At 31.6% G+C, this 16,123-nt stretch overlaps 1 protein-coding gene across 10 annotated transcripts in view; it reads right to left on the reverse strand.

Annotated features, from left to right (window-relative positions):
- The window catches only part of LOC106469775, a 61,797-nt gene that overhangs the window by 23,978 nt on the left and 21,696 nt on the right, over window positions 1-16,123 (reverse strand). For 5 of the 10 annotated variants that reach the window (XR_002613048.1, XR_002613047.1, XR_002613052.1 and 2 more), the window contains 3 exons: window positions 14,187-14,408; window positions 13,778-13,896; window positions 5,812-5,939 (listed from right to left, as the gene is read on the reverse strand). The gene's annotated coding sequence lies outside the window, so the exon portion shown is untranslated. Of the gene's footprint in view, window positions 1-5,811; window positions 5,940-11,299; window positions 11,340-13,777; window positions 13,897-14,186; window positions 14,409-16,123 lie in introns of all 10 variants that reach the window. The other 5 variants (XR_002613051.1, XR_002613059.1, XR_002613053.1 and 2 more) reach the window with 5 other exon arrangements.

The following is a 16,123-nucleotide window of genomic DNA, read 5'->3' on the forward strand; positions in this document are numbered from 1 at the left end:
GAAAATAATAAACCAGTTTTATTAAGTAAGGACTTGTGTCGCTAAAGTTTCGTCGGAACGAAGTTACGGAAAATTAATTAACAAACAGAGACGTAACAATATAAAAAAAGTCATATGTATATACAAATGTTCGTTCTACAGTTAATTCCCACAATTGTATTCAGAGCTCTAAGCAATCGTCTCTTTTCGTCAAAGTCCACACAGGCTTGTTCAGTTACTTTAGAACACAACTGATAAGACGAATTACTCTTTTCTACTCTTTTAGTACCATACAATCTGTGATAATTTCACTTAAAAATCGCCACTATACAATCCTTATGGATAAACTCACAATCAAACTGTCTAGATCTAGCTATCTAACTAACTTATTCTTACTATAACTCGAACTACATTTTGTACGTGTACTTATAGCCTGAACAAGGCCTAGATATTTCTACACACTAAGAGATATTCTGATGCAGTAATACTCAATAAAAACAAGAAGAAAATCTTAGAAGGTTCTAGCAACACGATGCAATAATACAACAAGCACCAATTCACAACTGAACTATACAACATATGATTTGTACACAGTTATGTAAAAAAACTGTGATAAACTATTGCTTCTAAAAATAACTAAATTTAATGCATCAAACTTAAATTGAAACAGTCTTGTATATCTGACAATTATATAATTATTAATAATATAACCAACACATCCCTCCAAAAAACATTTACAAAATAAAGCGTAATAATTGTACAGCTTTTTACAGAGGTGAAACAGGGCATAACTTGAAGATCAGGTTAAAAGAACACTACAAACCCCCTTCCCAAGTCCATGAACATATGAACAAAAACCATAGGTTTTCTGTATAGAATGTTACAGTACTAAAACATGAACCTGACACTAACAAAAGAAAGATCAGAGAAGCCTTATTAATAAAATCAAACAATTCCACAATTAACAAATACCCAGGCACATCTATATGTCTTTGATCATTATTTCCTCAGACATTCCTACTCTTACGCAAATATTTTGCATAACATATTCAACATTTTTTATATTTATTAATTTCTATTTGTTTGTTATTGTTCAGTTGTAAATAAATAATATGTCACTTCATGAGGATTGATATGCACATGCATAAATAACCCCTATCAATTCTAAAATTTAAATACATTGTTAGATTGTTGAATGCTAGTTTAAATACTAAAACCTTCTTTAATGTTAAACTTGTGTACTTGAGAATGACTGTACATTGTACCTGTTCTAAAAAATAATCTTCTTTACTGTAAAAGCAGTAACTTGTAATAAAATAATACTGAATTGGTAAGTAAACTCAAAATGAAACTATTATATAGCATACTTTATCATTGACTACACTAATAAATGATACAGATCCACTTCAATATAATGGAATGAATAGCAGTAATATCAAAAGTTCTAAATTTTAACAGTGGCTAAGACAGTTACTTGTGCCACAATAATTAATCTAAAATGGTGCAAAGAAACATTAAAATCAAAACTGATGGTTCTGTGAAGTTTTTCATTTAGTTACATATTACTTTTACAACACTATATTATGCAACATAAAATACTGGAAGCTTTTCATATTGTACCTTTTAAATGTTAAAAGTCAAATTGAGTTTTCACAAGAACCTACTAGCAAACACTTGATAAGAAAAGATATGGACAAGACAGTAGGTATGTTTTATGTACCTCAAAACTAAGAGACATGTTTTTCTAAGTTTCTATGTTTTCTTTGATTGTAATTTACATGTTAACAACATAAAGAGTAAAGGTAATGGTTAAACAACACTATTGTAATTATCATTGTAAGAATCTCTACCTAGCAAAATAAATAAATTTAGTTTATATTGGTGTGTATGGCTTAAGATAGTTCTTATTATGGCAGTGACTGGTGAATGCATGCAATATATGATAGTTCTGTTGTGTAAATGCACAACTTCTCGGTAAAAATCAAGTAATCAAATCCACGTATCTACTAAGTAAACAAAGTTTACATTTATTATATATCTTCAGATTTAGAGAAATAAGCAAATCTAACTTACACTTACATTGTATATTCATTTAATAAAAGTGCATTGGTATGTGTTTATCCATAAAGAAGTATTAACTGCTGTAGTTATTTCCAACTGTGTAAGTTAACAAAAAAAAAAAACTACAATGAATCAAGATTTAGACATTTTATGGGATGCAGTATCATGCCAAACTTCTAGATTACAGTAATACTGTAAAAGAGATGTGATATTTAGCATTTTCTTGTAGCACACTTCAGCATTGACTACATTAATAAATGGCACTAATACAAACCATAATGGGATGAATAGTAGTGATATCAAGTTCCGAATCTTAACAGTAGCTAAGACAATTACTTGTGCCACAAATATCAATCAAAAAGGGTGAATTCAATGAGATTATGGTGTAAAGAAATTCCTATTAAAGTCAAGTGTTTTTCAGGAAGCATGAAAAAATACATGACTAAAACATTAACAAGAAAAAAAAAAATTATCAAAAATTTCAAATTATGGGTATATAAAAAAAATGTTCAATCCAAATACACTTCTACAGATAATGTTCAAGATGATATCCTCCAAGTATACTCACAAAGACGAAACAAAACAATAACTATGAATATCAATATCTTAAGACAATAAGATGAGTTCTTAATATGATGATGATGATTATTCTTAAACATTCCAAGTCCCAAAATTTTCTCTTGTTGGTTAATTTTTACATACATCAATGAAGTGATCTAAATCCACTTTTCATGAAGGGAATCTAAATAAATTCCATCAGTTTTTGTTACTTTTCTTAGCAGCTTCTGAAATCCATTGGTTCTCTCTAATTTTCATGAAATTTATTTAAAGTCCAATAGCTCACTTTGGTTTTCATGACAATCAAATCCACAGATTTTCAATACTTTCTGTAAAAGTTAACCAGTTTATAACAGTTTCATGTCACTTTTCATAACAGTTTGTCAAGTACTCTTGTTCCAACTACTTTCTGTGAAGGTTATCTACACCAAAGCAGTTAATTTTTGCTTTCCATGAAAATTAACCTAAACTTCCTATAGTCCAACAATTAATTTTTCTTCTCACAGTGATTAGTTCACATAAGCTTTTGGAAATCAACTCTTTGTCCACATATTTAGTCACTTTATGTAGAAAGTGTATTACTTATGAAGATTTGTCAAAGGATGCTAGTGCAAATAACCTGTATGAATGTTGAGCAAAGCCCATTTAATTGTTCACTTAAGCTTTTGTGGATATTTGTGAAAATCTGATTTATTTTAGTTTCTATAAAGATTGAGCAAAATTAGTTTCCATTTTAATTTCTATCTACATAATTCTAAACTTGCTCTTTCAATTCCTGTGAAAATTTACTTAAGTCAGTAAGTTCACATTTTTGTCCTCATTTTGTTACAAAGGCATCAAGAAATGGCCTGTAGTAGTCTCAGTTCCATTCACAGACACAGAGCTCTGGCTCCTGGAGCAGCAGGCATAGCTAATAGTTTCTTCATCTTCATTATCGTAGGAGGTAAAAATAATGGCGATTGATTTTATTTTTTGGTTAATAATATAGGTGATGAATGAGACCCTGTTAAAACCCAGTTATATCACTAATGGGAAAGAAAAGTTTTAAAAACTTGTTACCAAACTTTTAAAATAGTTTTAGTTTCACGATTTTTCATTAAAGAGTTAACTAAGACAAAAAAAAAAAACCTGCTAGTACAGGCCCACTAGCACCATTCATACAATCAGTAATATTGCCTAACAAGTTTTTGCATAAAGTTGGTTGGTTGTTTGGTGTTTTATGGCCCAAAGCAATGAGGCTATCTGTGCCAAACAACTGGTAAAAACAGTAAAAAAACAAAGTAAAATGTAAACAACACAGCGAGTTAAAACCAAAATATGTCCAAAATTCGGATGAAAGATTTATATATACAATTAAATAGGCCAATTGTTCTTAAAAAATTAAAAATACAATCAAGTCGGACAGTGTCACCATTGCCAATGACACTGTCCAACGCCAAGGGTAAACTCTTACAAAACACGTGTCTAAAAGGGTGCTGCCGTTCACAGTCATAACGACGGCTCAACAGTAAAATGTGGGCTATTGTGACTTGAGTGTCACAAAGGCTACACATCGGTGGGTCAATACCAGATAAAAGAAAACAATGAGTTAAAAAACTGTGACAAATGCATAGCCTTGCCAGGACAATTTCCTCCTTCCGATCCTTATGGAAGCAAGATGGCCAAAGAGCAACAGAAGGTTTGATCTGAAAAAGCTTGTTATGACGTTGCTCACCTCAAGTTGACTGCTAACTGGCACGAGGCCGTGCCTTGAAGACAGGACTGTAGTCCATGTATGGGACAGGCACGGACGTGATAGCACTCGAGCAGGCGGACTTAGCTGCAGTGTCGGCGAGCTCATTCCTGTGAACACTGACGTGGCCAGGTATCCAGGAAAACTGGATGGAAACAGAAGATAGAGAAAAATGGACCAGTCGTTGTTGAATATCGATGAGAACTGGGTGAGAACTAACGTTAAGCGATTCCAGGGCCAGTAGAGACCAAAGAGAATCAGTGTAAATATTACAATCACTGTACTGCATAGCTTCTACATGATCCAGAGCAAGAGAAATGGCATACAACTTGGCAGTGAACACAGAAACTATAGAGGGGATCCTGCGAGCAACTACTGAGCCACAGCAAACCATGGCAGAGCCTACAGAGTCACCCAATTTCAAATCATCTGTGTAAGTAGGAAGAGAAGAATGGCTAGAAAGATGTTCAGCAAAAAGAAGACGGTACTTCCAATCGGAAGTATCCTCCTTTCTCAGATGACTCAAGGAAAGGTCACAGGAAGGGATGGTAATAAGCCATGGTGGAATGGGCTGATCATTGGGGACAGCAATGTCATTCAATGCCAGACCTAATTTAACCAGTTGTGCCCGGGTATGAAGGCCAAAGGGAGGAATTGCAGACATTCTGAGCATGGCCCACCGAGGAAGAAAGGCACAATCCCAGGTGGAATGCTATGGTAAGGATTGAAGCTTGGTAGCATAGTGTAAAAAAGTCGCAAATGATGGAGGTGAAGAGGAGGTTCGTGGGACTCAGTGTACAAACTCTGGACTGGAGAAGTGTAAAAAGCCCCTGTGCAGAGCCGAAGCCCCAGATGGTGAACGGGGCCCAGCATCTTCAAGGCCGAGGTCCTGACAGAATCATAGTCCAGTTTGGATCGAATCAGGGCATGAGTTTTGCATAAAGATTACATGTGAAAAATTTATTGTCTTGGATAAGTAAACTAATTTATTTTAATATTTTCCTGTGTATACATAATTTACTCAAGCTAAAACAATCTGTAAATCAAAATGAAGCTTTTAGACAAACACTAGAAAAGTCAAAGGGACTGAATTATGGTATGCCAAAGGGACACAAACAACTAGGGGTGAGAAATTTCATTGAAATGACATTTATATTAACATTTTACATATACAAAGCTTTAGTTTTTCACACAAATATGCTTCAGGACTTCAATTAGCTAATTTTTCAGCACTTATAAAAAAAGTATGCCCGAGTAATGCTTAGAAACTTCAGTTACAACATGTTTGATGTTTTGGTGTAATTTTCTTTACATTTAGTGTAGAATCTGTCAAAAAAGTTGAAATCTGCAAATGAAACAAAATCCCATTTAAAAAAATAAACTGAAAATACAACTAAGAGAATCTTTGACAAAAAAAAAAAAACATTAACGACTTCTAAGCTCTAAAAACTTTCAGTACTTAGAGACTTGTGTCACCTTACATCAAAACCAAAGTGTTCTTCCATGTCTCTTTCCTTCTTTTGTTCTTGTCTTTTTCTTGTAATTTCTTCTTCTTGTTGAACAATTTCCTCAGGATTAGCATGGATTTGCTCTACTCGTTCTATATTGGCTACACAAAAAGTACCAACATCAAATGCTTAAACCTAACCATAGACAAGTATAATTGACACCAGATGTAACTAAGTTTTAACAGAAAATTTTTTGCTTTGTAATAGCAACAAGCTATAATACAAAAATATTACACTTTTCCATGTTTCAGTATTTTAGAGTTAACTGCTCTTTTTGCCTGTTGGCTTGATTATCAGATTTTTGGAAAGTTCTTTATAGTCATTTCATGATTTATTTTTATTACTAAAACAGTAACTTTTTTCTACACTAGGAGTTGTGCACTGTTTGTTTTTAAGCACAAAATTACATGGTTCCTGCAGCTATTGACTGACCAAATTTTTAGACCTTTAGAAAATTTAAAGATGTATCCTTACCATAAAATGACAAAAAATAATGAAAATATTAATAATAAAGAATAACTTAAATATCCTCTAAGTTATTTACTCAACTTTTAATGCATTTACAATGAATATCAATGTGTTTAAAAACAATGTTCATTTTTCAGCTATTTACACAACACTTTTTATTATGCTTATAAACGTGTTAACTGAGAACGTGAACATTTCATTTCGGCCTGAGATTGTGGTAAGACTTTTTAAAATCTTTAGCTGCATATTTAAGACTTTGCAAGGCCTTCAAAATACAAAAGCCAACCTAAGATTTTAATGTTCCTCAGGAATCCTTAGCTACACAATGGGCATCTGCACTGTGCCCATCATGGTTATTGAACTATGATTTTTACCATTCATAAGCTCTCAAGCTTACCACTAAGCCATCTAGGAGCAATGTACATTGTACAATACAATGTTTGATACTAAAATCAAGCATAAAATGTGCTTTTTATAATAACAGTACATATGCTTTTCAAAAAAACTAAAGCTGTAATGCTACAAATGAAAACTTTAGCCACATGACAGTCAATTATGAACCTTCTTGATCACCTTTTATGTAATTGTAAACAGATCACACATTCTTGCTTTTTAGATAGCATCAAAAGCTTCATGATGAGTAATTGTTAAGGTGCCAAAACTTTGTATAAAACTAAAATACAAGGCAGAATAATTCCATAAAACAATAAAAATAAACAAAACTATCAACATATAGCATACCCAATCTAAATCCACATTGAAAGAAATGTTTTAACTAGTAAGTAATATCTAGTCTCTTTCCAAATATTTTAATGTTAATGTTCTTAGGGTAATAAAGTTTATCAAATTTGTTGTTTGAAAATGTCATGAAATAATATGTTTATTTTCATCAGTAGCAGTTTAAGTGTAGTAGTCTTGTGGGCATTTGTAAGGAGAAATCCAAATATCACTATAAATCAAGCCGTATTATTTTCAGGTTTCTACAGGATTAGCACTACTTAGCACATATAATACATTTTCATGTACAACAGTTTAGGATGAACAAAATAACTTATTCCTAATGTATTGTACCAGAAGATAGGATTTCCTCTAGCTTTTCATATACTTTCAGTAAAAATTTTTGGGACAATTTTATGTGTTAATTCTAAGCATTTAAATAATTTAATTCAAATATATTTTAGAATCAACATTTTGTCATATTCTGACACTTATTTAGTGTAATTAATGAAGAAAAAAGTTAATATTTTCATTTCATAGATGCAAAAAGTTTTGCTTGTAAAAAAAAACCAAATACTTGTTGATTTCTTTTGGAATTTTTTTGCCCATCACACAATACTTGTTTTTTAGAACCTATCACCCCTTGAGAATATATTAACTATTTCTTGATTTTCCATCATTTCCCTTTGCTTTTGTACAGACCTTGACTAAAACCTTGCTCTGGTGTCACATCAAGTAGTTTAATTGTTAAAGTTTATGTAAATATTTCTTTCAGTTCCTTTAATTCATGAATTGTGAAAGTATTTGTGTTCTGAATTATATCTATATGAAAGCTACAGAAATTATCTTCAATGAGAAGAATCAGATAACTTGAGATAAGGTAGGTTAGAGTATATGGCTTAGAGATGGGTTGAATGTGAAACAAAGAAATATTTATTAAAGTTCAGAAACAAATACAAAATGTCTTTAGAAAGCTAAAACAGTTTACCTAGGCACATCAAAGAAGTCACATGACTGGAGATTGCTTAAGGTTTAAAAAGGTGTCTTGTTGGTTTTTTGTTTGAAACTATGGTGTTATTTCTCTTTAATAGATATATTATGCTTTTACTGAATTACAACGTTTGTAAATATGTTTCTTTTAATTGTTTTATTATTTTACACACCAAATAATAATCAAATCAGATAAGTTTACTGTTTGGCAAGTATGGTAGATGACTGCAAAATATTTTGATGACTCAAATCTTAAATGAATATTGTTTTTATTTATTCTATTCAAAGAATGTACAGAAATAAATTAGACTGTCTAATTGGCTACTTAATTATTTGTAATTGTGATGTTTTAAATAAAAACATTATTACTCTTTTATTGTGAGTGTTTAGCATGTTTCATTATTTAATCATCAACTTATTTGATTCACAGAAGATCAGTGTAGGATTCCTGTATATCTGATAAAGAAACAAAGGCTACCAAGTACTGGTACTTAGTCGACATTAGCAAATCATCTGTCAAGTGGGAAATGCCCAAAAAACTGATAGAAAAAATATTTTTTAACAAAAATATGTTTTTCTCTAGTATGCAAAAAAAAAGATTTGGTGATGTAACAGATGCAAAGTCCCTCACTATTTTGGTTTCTATAAAGATCAACTTTTCCTGTAAACAAAGTACAACAAATCTGTATTGCATCAACTCTGTATTTGTTGTAATAGATGGAACTGTTTTAGTTAACCTTCTCAGTACTGATAGGTCAAAGTACTAATGTCAGGATCTTTTATATAGCTACAATCAAAATTTAAACTACTTTTTTATTAATGTATACAAAAACAATTTGCATCCAAATGTGGATAATAAATCAAATTTTTAATATTATACAAGTTTTACATTTTTAATTTTACAGGAAAATATTTAAATTCACAATCTCCCCCAGTTTTGAGAATTGTGACATTTGTGCTCTAGGTCATCCCTTCTATAATTTATTTACCATCCCTCCCTGAAGTACAGAATTTAACATAAATTGCTTATTATAATATAAATATTACTAAACAAAGTAATTTTTATTGTCTTCAATCTTATCTGTTTATGGAGTCATAAACAAGAAAAACAGACCCATCTGCCACATCCTCTTATTATAAATTGCCAATAATTCTTTCTGACTTTTTTACTATATCCTTTATAACCAACAGAAGGCAAAGTTTTAATATATGGAATGATGTACAACGTTACATTCTTTTCAGTACAGAATATCGTCAATTTGTTTTCAGTTTGAAAGTTTATCTCGTGGTGTTCAGATCAAGTAGCAATGGGAATTACTTAAGCCCCTCTTGTCTTAATTACAAAGCCAGTTAAATTACAATAGTTATATAACATTATTCTCTTTGTAAACATCATTATTCTGTGTTCTTACTAACATTATTTAAATTAATAAAAGAAGACTTGTAATGTTTATTGAAAGCTTGCCACATTTTGTGAAGATACACAGAACATTAAAAGTTAAAGGACGGAAACTGCAATGGTTAAAAAAATCAGTCAATAGACTGACCCCATATAGGCCATCAGCTGTAGCCTATATTGTTTAGTTGTATCCCAGCAACTGATGGTACAGACAGTTTTATTTCCAATAGATATATATTATGAAAATAAAAGTTATTGTGCAACAACAATGTGAAAGATTTGTTCATTTTAATCTAAAGAACAAATATTTGATTTTATTTCATTTTTGCGTAAACAGATATATGGATTGGTCTTAAATAGCATGTGATTTCATTTGACCAATCCAAACCAAGAATTTAGCTGTGGCTAAGGGCATTAGGCAACAACTACAGTATGATAAAATGGTAGCATTCGCAGAACCTAGTTTCAACGCAAGTTATGGAAAACTAAAATGAAAAGGATACAAATGTAACAAGCTTCACTGTTTAATGCACGTAAATTCTGTTAATGAAGAAGGGGTTCAACCTTTCACTGAACTTTAGTGGAAAAGTTTGTGTCATGTGCAAAAGGATGGTTAAATTTTGATGGTGATGAACTTCTCACTGAGTCTTCAAGCCACTTACTGTCACTTAAATTTAAAAGCTTTAATGTTGATTTCGGGAATTGGCTTTCACCCTACTTGTTACAGAAATTCTATCAACAATATTGAATTTATTACAAAAAGATTGGAAATCGTGTAACTGATAAAATAACAGTAGATGAACCTTTGTTGTATTCACCTTCTTCAAAGAAATTGAGACCACAATAAGATTTGCATGTATCATCCACCTTTTTGCATAAAGTGCAATAAAGTTCAATTAATATGTCATTGTTTGTTGCAAAAGACAAAGGCACATGCTCTGTCTAGCCAAAACTAAAACTGCAGGTACAAATAAGTTCAATCAATATGTTATTGTTTGTTGCAAAAGACAAAGGCACATGCTCTGTCTAGCCAAAACTAAAACTGCAGGTACAAATAAGTTCAATCAATATGTTACTGTTTGTTGCAAAAGACAAAGGCACATGCTCTGTCTAGCCAAAACTAAAACTGCAGCTTAGCATAATAATCATTAAGTTGCTTAATTCAGTTCAATGTCAAATAAAGGTGAGTGTAAGAAATTTTGTCTAATTTAAAACCAAATTTCTTACAATTAAATGCTGTAACTTTGACAAATTAAGTCCAAATGACCATTTTTTTTAGCATATAAGAGAACAATAGCTTGCTATGGAACAGGCTCCCCAGTATAAAAAATAAAAGAAATGAAAATATATATAACAGACCAAACTAGGACTTTGTAATGTGTTTCACATATGTTTATGTTTCATGTTTTGTGTAGCTAAAAGTGAGTTGTACAGTAACTGGACAAGGCAAAATAGGTTTGTTTCTTCATTGTGGTTTACACAAAATGTTTATATTTCAGAGCTCTTGCCAATCAAAACAAAATAATGACTATTTTCATTTAATATCTTACAAGGGGTATTATTTAAGGCAGTTGGACAGAAGGATGATAAAAGTATCCTCATTCACATTTGTGAGAAGGACTGTGTTGGTCTTGAGGTCCGATACCATAAATTCTGTTACAGGGACTACACGAGATATTTACACAGGAAAATAAGAGATGATGAACAGTGAATGTTTTACTTAATTTATTAATGCACAAGTGATGTCAGATAGAGTTCACAATTGGTAGGATTGTCATCATCGTTTTAAAAACATGTTCTCTACTTGTAGGGCTGACCAGCAGACAAATTAATACATCTTAACAGATATTATGTAAGACTATAATCAATCAAAGGTTGATTGATTACCTAAAGGTTCTGCATTTAACCAAGTTCTTCAGTTGTTTACCTAGATTGTAAAGAAACATGAAGGAATTGTTATGATAACCTAAAGGTAAGACTTTAGTAAAAAAATTACAAGCAACAATAACAAAAACTTAAAAAAATATGAAAATCAGGAAAAGGCAAAATTATGAAACATATGCAACTCGTACTTACAAGAGCTTGTTGTTCTATGATATAAATTGGTAAACAGTATACTTTTACATGTATTCATTTTCCATATTAACTGTTAAGTCAATTTTTTCAAATTTGTTTGATAACAATGGATATGCAACAAATACAACCAACCAACATTCTTGCTTACTGCTAAGTTGCGAGATATTTTAATTATTTGTGAGAAATTTATATATAAATAGTAAAATTCACACTGACACCAATAATACATGAAACAGTCCAAAATATATCATCAAATGTGTTGATTACATCTCTTTATCAAGCATTTAAAACAGTGTTCTGTGCCTCATGAAGAAATGTACGTCTCGAAAGCTTGCTTTTAGAAAGTTAAAGACACCCAAACCTAATAAATATATTGTATAATATACTTTTTGGCTTTTTCATATATATATACTGCTATATACATTTTTATACTCTATTCTATATGTTTTACCACACTAAGTTTTCAACAACAAATAGAGCAGAAGAAATCCTTAAAAGCAACATAAAGTTCTTTACTTTTTTGACAATATTTTATGCTTCTTTGTAAATGTATGAAAAATGGATGGATGAAAATTTCTGATTTTCTGTTCAGTACATTCCTTTTTTTTCCAGCTCAGATTAACTAAAGTATCAGCTACAAAAGGATTTCCTACAGCTATGTTTCCACTTACCTTACTGTAGGAATGTAGGTGTAATAGTTTCTGATAAAAATCTGTCAATAAGTAATGTAACTGAACAGTTACCATCTTCTAATATAGCCTCTTCTGTAACAACAGAAGAATCAGACTTGGAAATTGAGCCAGAATCTTCAAATACCAAATAATCTATGACTGCTGTGGATCGAGATCTACAAATGACTAGAACAGTGTATAATGCAGGAAACATTGTTAAGCAAGCTATAAAAGATGCTCCTTATATGAACTCTCCATGGCCACTTACATCTTGAGATCTTAATATTGGAGCCGCAAAAGAAATGGTACCACAGATGAACCAACTCTGACAACATCATGTGGATGTTCCAGAAGAGATTGACTTGAAGTTACTATCAATATGCCAAGATATAGTTTATTTTGCATCAAAGGGGATAAAACAAACTCCCAAATCATTTATATCTTGGGCTTACAATTCATCACCTAACAGGATCGTTACAAGTATTAACTATGCTTAATAAATTTGTACTATGTGCATTTTGGGATATTGTTATTGGTTTTGAGACAAGTCTTGCCCAGCTTCAGCTTGAATCAAGTGCAGAATTACCAAAAGGTTTTGCCGAAAAGATACCAACTGTACTTGTCTGGGACAACACTAATTTCAGTGAATAGACTTTGTACTACTCCCCATACCAATGGCATCATGTTGCAGAGCAAAATTAATGACACAGCACCTTGGTCAAGCCAAATAATCATTAAAAAAGATATTCAGTCCCTTAAGCTGTACATAACTATTATGGAACATTTTCACTGCCTGAAAAGACAAGGTCCACAGAATCTGGTAGCCAGCTCTCAGTGAGGAGAAAAATTTTATCAGCAAGCATTAGGACCTGCTCTCAGACTAGACTTTGCATACACCCTTGCTAAATATGTGGTCGGAAACATTGGCAGGATGGACTAGCTTCAACATTGTTGTTCACGGACATACTCTATTGAAGAAGTAAGCAATTTGTTATTTACCACTTATTAAAGAATCATCTACAGAAATGGTAACTGTGCAAATAACCAAGTGTGGTTTGAGAAGCAAAAGGGTAAGAGATGCTGCTTTAGGATACCACACATACTTGACATAGATTAATCAAGCTCATTTGTCATCACAGTTGTTGAGGTCTCTTAAGAGAGAACCACATCAAAAGTTAAAGATTGGGGGGGTGGGGTGTTACTTTACTTATCATATGCATTTTAGGAGGGTTGTTAAGTCTGTAACACTAACTAGCCTTGAACAAATTGTTCAAAAGTTCTAAACTTCACTGTTATCATTCAGTCATATAACGTACTAAACCAAGTATTTTAGAAAAATAACCACAAACACTCTAGAATGTCTTCTTATAACAATGGTCTCGGAAGCCAATTCATACTTGATAAACTAAACAACAGGAAATATAATTAGGACTTCTGGTTTTTTGATAAATTGCTTTTACACTTAAGAAACAACATTGCTCAGTCTCTCTCTACATTTTGGTCCATCTTTTGACCATTTGTAGCTAACAACTAAACTTATGTGGTGAATATGAGTACAGTTTTAAAGACAAACAAGGGTTTTAACCACCAAATATGAAATAACAAAACTATCTTCTACCATGCATGATTTCAGGTCCCTGTGGTTGACATTCTGTTGTAAGTGGATATTTTCGAGGACGACGGCGAGGTGTGAAAGGGGGAAGTTTACTATGGTTTGAGCTTCATCTTTGATGAGTACTAAGGAAAATACAAAATATATTTCAAGATATCTTTCTTTATTTTCAGTTGGAAAATAAATCACTGGAGAGCCTGACAATTTCCCTATCATAGTACAATAGCTTTAGCCATTATGGACTTGAACCTTATGCTACAAATAGATAACTAATGCATCTGAACTAATTGACCTCAGAAACAACCAGGTTAATATTTGAATGTTAGTGAATTTTTCATTGTTAAATAGAATTTATAAATACTTATTGCTTCATTACTGGAAAATATAAAAAGTGAACAGCCACTGAACAAAGTACCTGATGTTATAGATTCTCCATTATTTCTGGTGACATTAACAATTAATTTGTTAACCTGGGATTCTTGGTTTTGGGCCAGCTCAAGGACAGTGATATTCTTTTGAGGTGTTCCATGACTGTTATCAAAACTGAACTCTGCTGGAGTTCAGTAAGAGCTTGCTCAGAGCTGTCAGAGGTTTCACCTACCCCACCTGGCAGTTGAATCACTTCAAAAACCACAACCTAGAAAACAAGATACACCATGTTATATTAGGATCAACTTTAATCATACAGGGGCAGATTTAGATTCCAAAATAAAACACAAACAAACTTATTTTAAAACTATTTATAATGCTTATAACATGTTTCATACAGGTTAATGGAAACAAATCCCAGGACTATACTATACTATTATATTAAAGTACCTAATTCAGTTATTTTAATAAAATGTGAACTCAACCAAAATTCAATAACTAATGTCTTATTATAGTTTACATAAAATGCAGTAACAGTAGTACAACACACTCTAGAAATAACATCAAATCAAGACCTGATCCATTGGAAAAAATATATTCAAGCAAAAAACAAACAACTATGAAACAAACCATTAAAAGATATTTTAAATGACTGTGTGTTAACAAAGAAAGCACTAGTGAATTTTTCATTATCTACAATCCCCCCTAAGTATACTTCCCAACCTTACTTTAGTAACAAGTGATATAGCCTTGCACATTTCTCCCAAATACAGTACTTTGGCAGGAAGTTAAAAAACTCCTGTAGTGCTCATTCCAAAATCAAATAATAGTTATTGAACATATCACTTCAACCAGCCAACGGGACAACATTTACCTGACTGGATGCTGAATAAACAGCATCACACGTAATATGTCAACCATGCAAAGATCCACATTCATATTGTAACCGAGACTACTCACATACTGTTGTGCACATCAACGTTGTATATATCATGGTTTCTTCATAAAATTTAATTCCATTACATTATTGCTGCAATTCCAGCTAACAAGGAACTGGAAACATTGTAGTTCAATAAAACCTGTATATTTCAAACTGGTGTTTAGTCATTCTATTTTCTTGTATGATAACATAAGTTTAAGTAATATTTAAATCCATAATTGTTTTAAATAATTATATTTGTTGTCATGTGTATCAGTCATCATAGAGTATGATGATTACAAGCAAAATCAAGAACAAGGTTTTTAAGAATTTTATTTATTTTAGATCTGAAAGAAGAACTAATACGAACACAAAAAAAAGACAAAATAATATTATCATCATATATATATATATATATATAGCAATATTGAATTTATAGTCCTAACTGTCCTTTAAAAACCAGGAAATTATCTCTAAAATATTTAATAGTAAGGCCCAAAATGTCAAAGTATCCTGGCCTCTATCAGTTACGATATTAATAAAAGGTGTAAGCTGATGGGGTACGTTTTATGACAAATATTCAACTATTTCATGAACATCAGTTAAGTTTATAACACTCATTCTATTATACTGTTGCCATTTGTTTTTGAATTTCTCTCTTTCTCTGTCTTTTTTTACTTATGTATTTTAAGCAATAGATTATTAAGAGTTTAGATCTAGAAATGTTAATTATGTTCTATGTTAGATACAATAGGCCTGATAGGTACACCTGCTTCCTTTAGTTTAGGCAGACCATATAAAACAGTGCTGCGAAATCACACAAGTCTAATCTGGTTGTATACGACAGTGTTTCTCAACCTTTTTTTGCTTGTGGCTCCCTATTGAGTTTGATTTATCTCTGTGGCCCCACCCTTCGTATACACTGTTACTTAGGGAAAAAGTTACTTTAGTTACACATCGTTGATTTATAATATTATTTTTACAATATTATATTACAATACTGTATTGTTTTTAAATATTTTGTTTATGACATACTGTTTACTTATACAAGTAAAAAAATATTC

This window comes from Limulus polyphemus, unplaced genomic scaffold, assembly GCF_000517525.1.
Source record: "Limulus polyphemus unplaced genomic scaffold, Limulus_polyphemus-2.1.2 Scaffold98, whole genome shotgun sequence".
Taxonomy (NCBI): domain Eukaryota; kingdom Metazoa; phylum Arthropoda; class Merostomata; order Xiphosura; family Limulidae; genus Limulus; species Limulus polyphemus.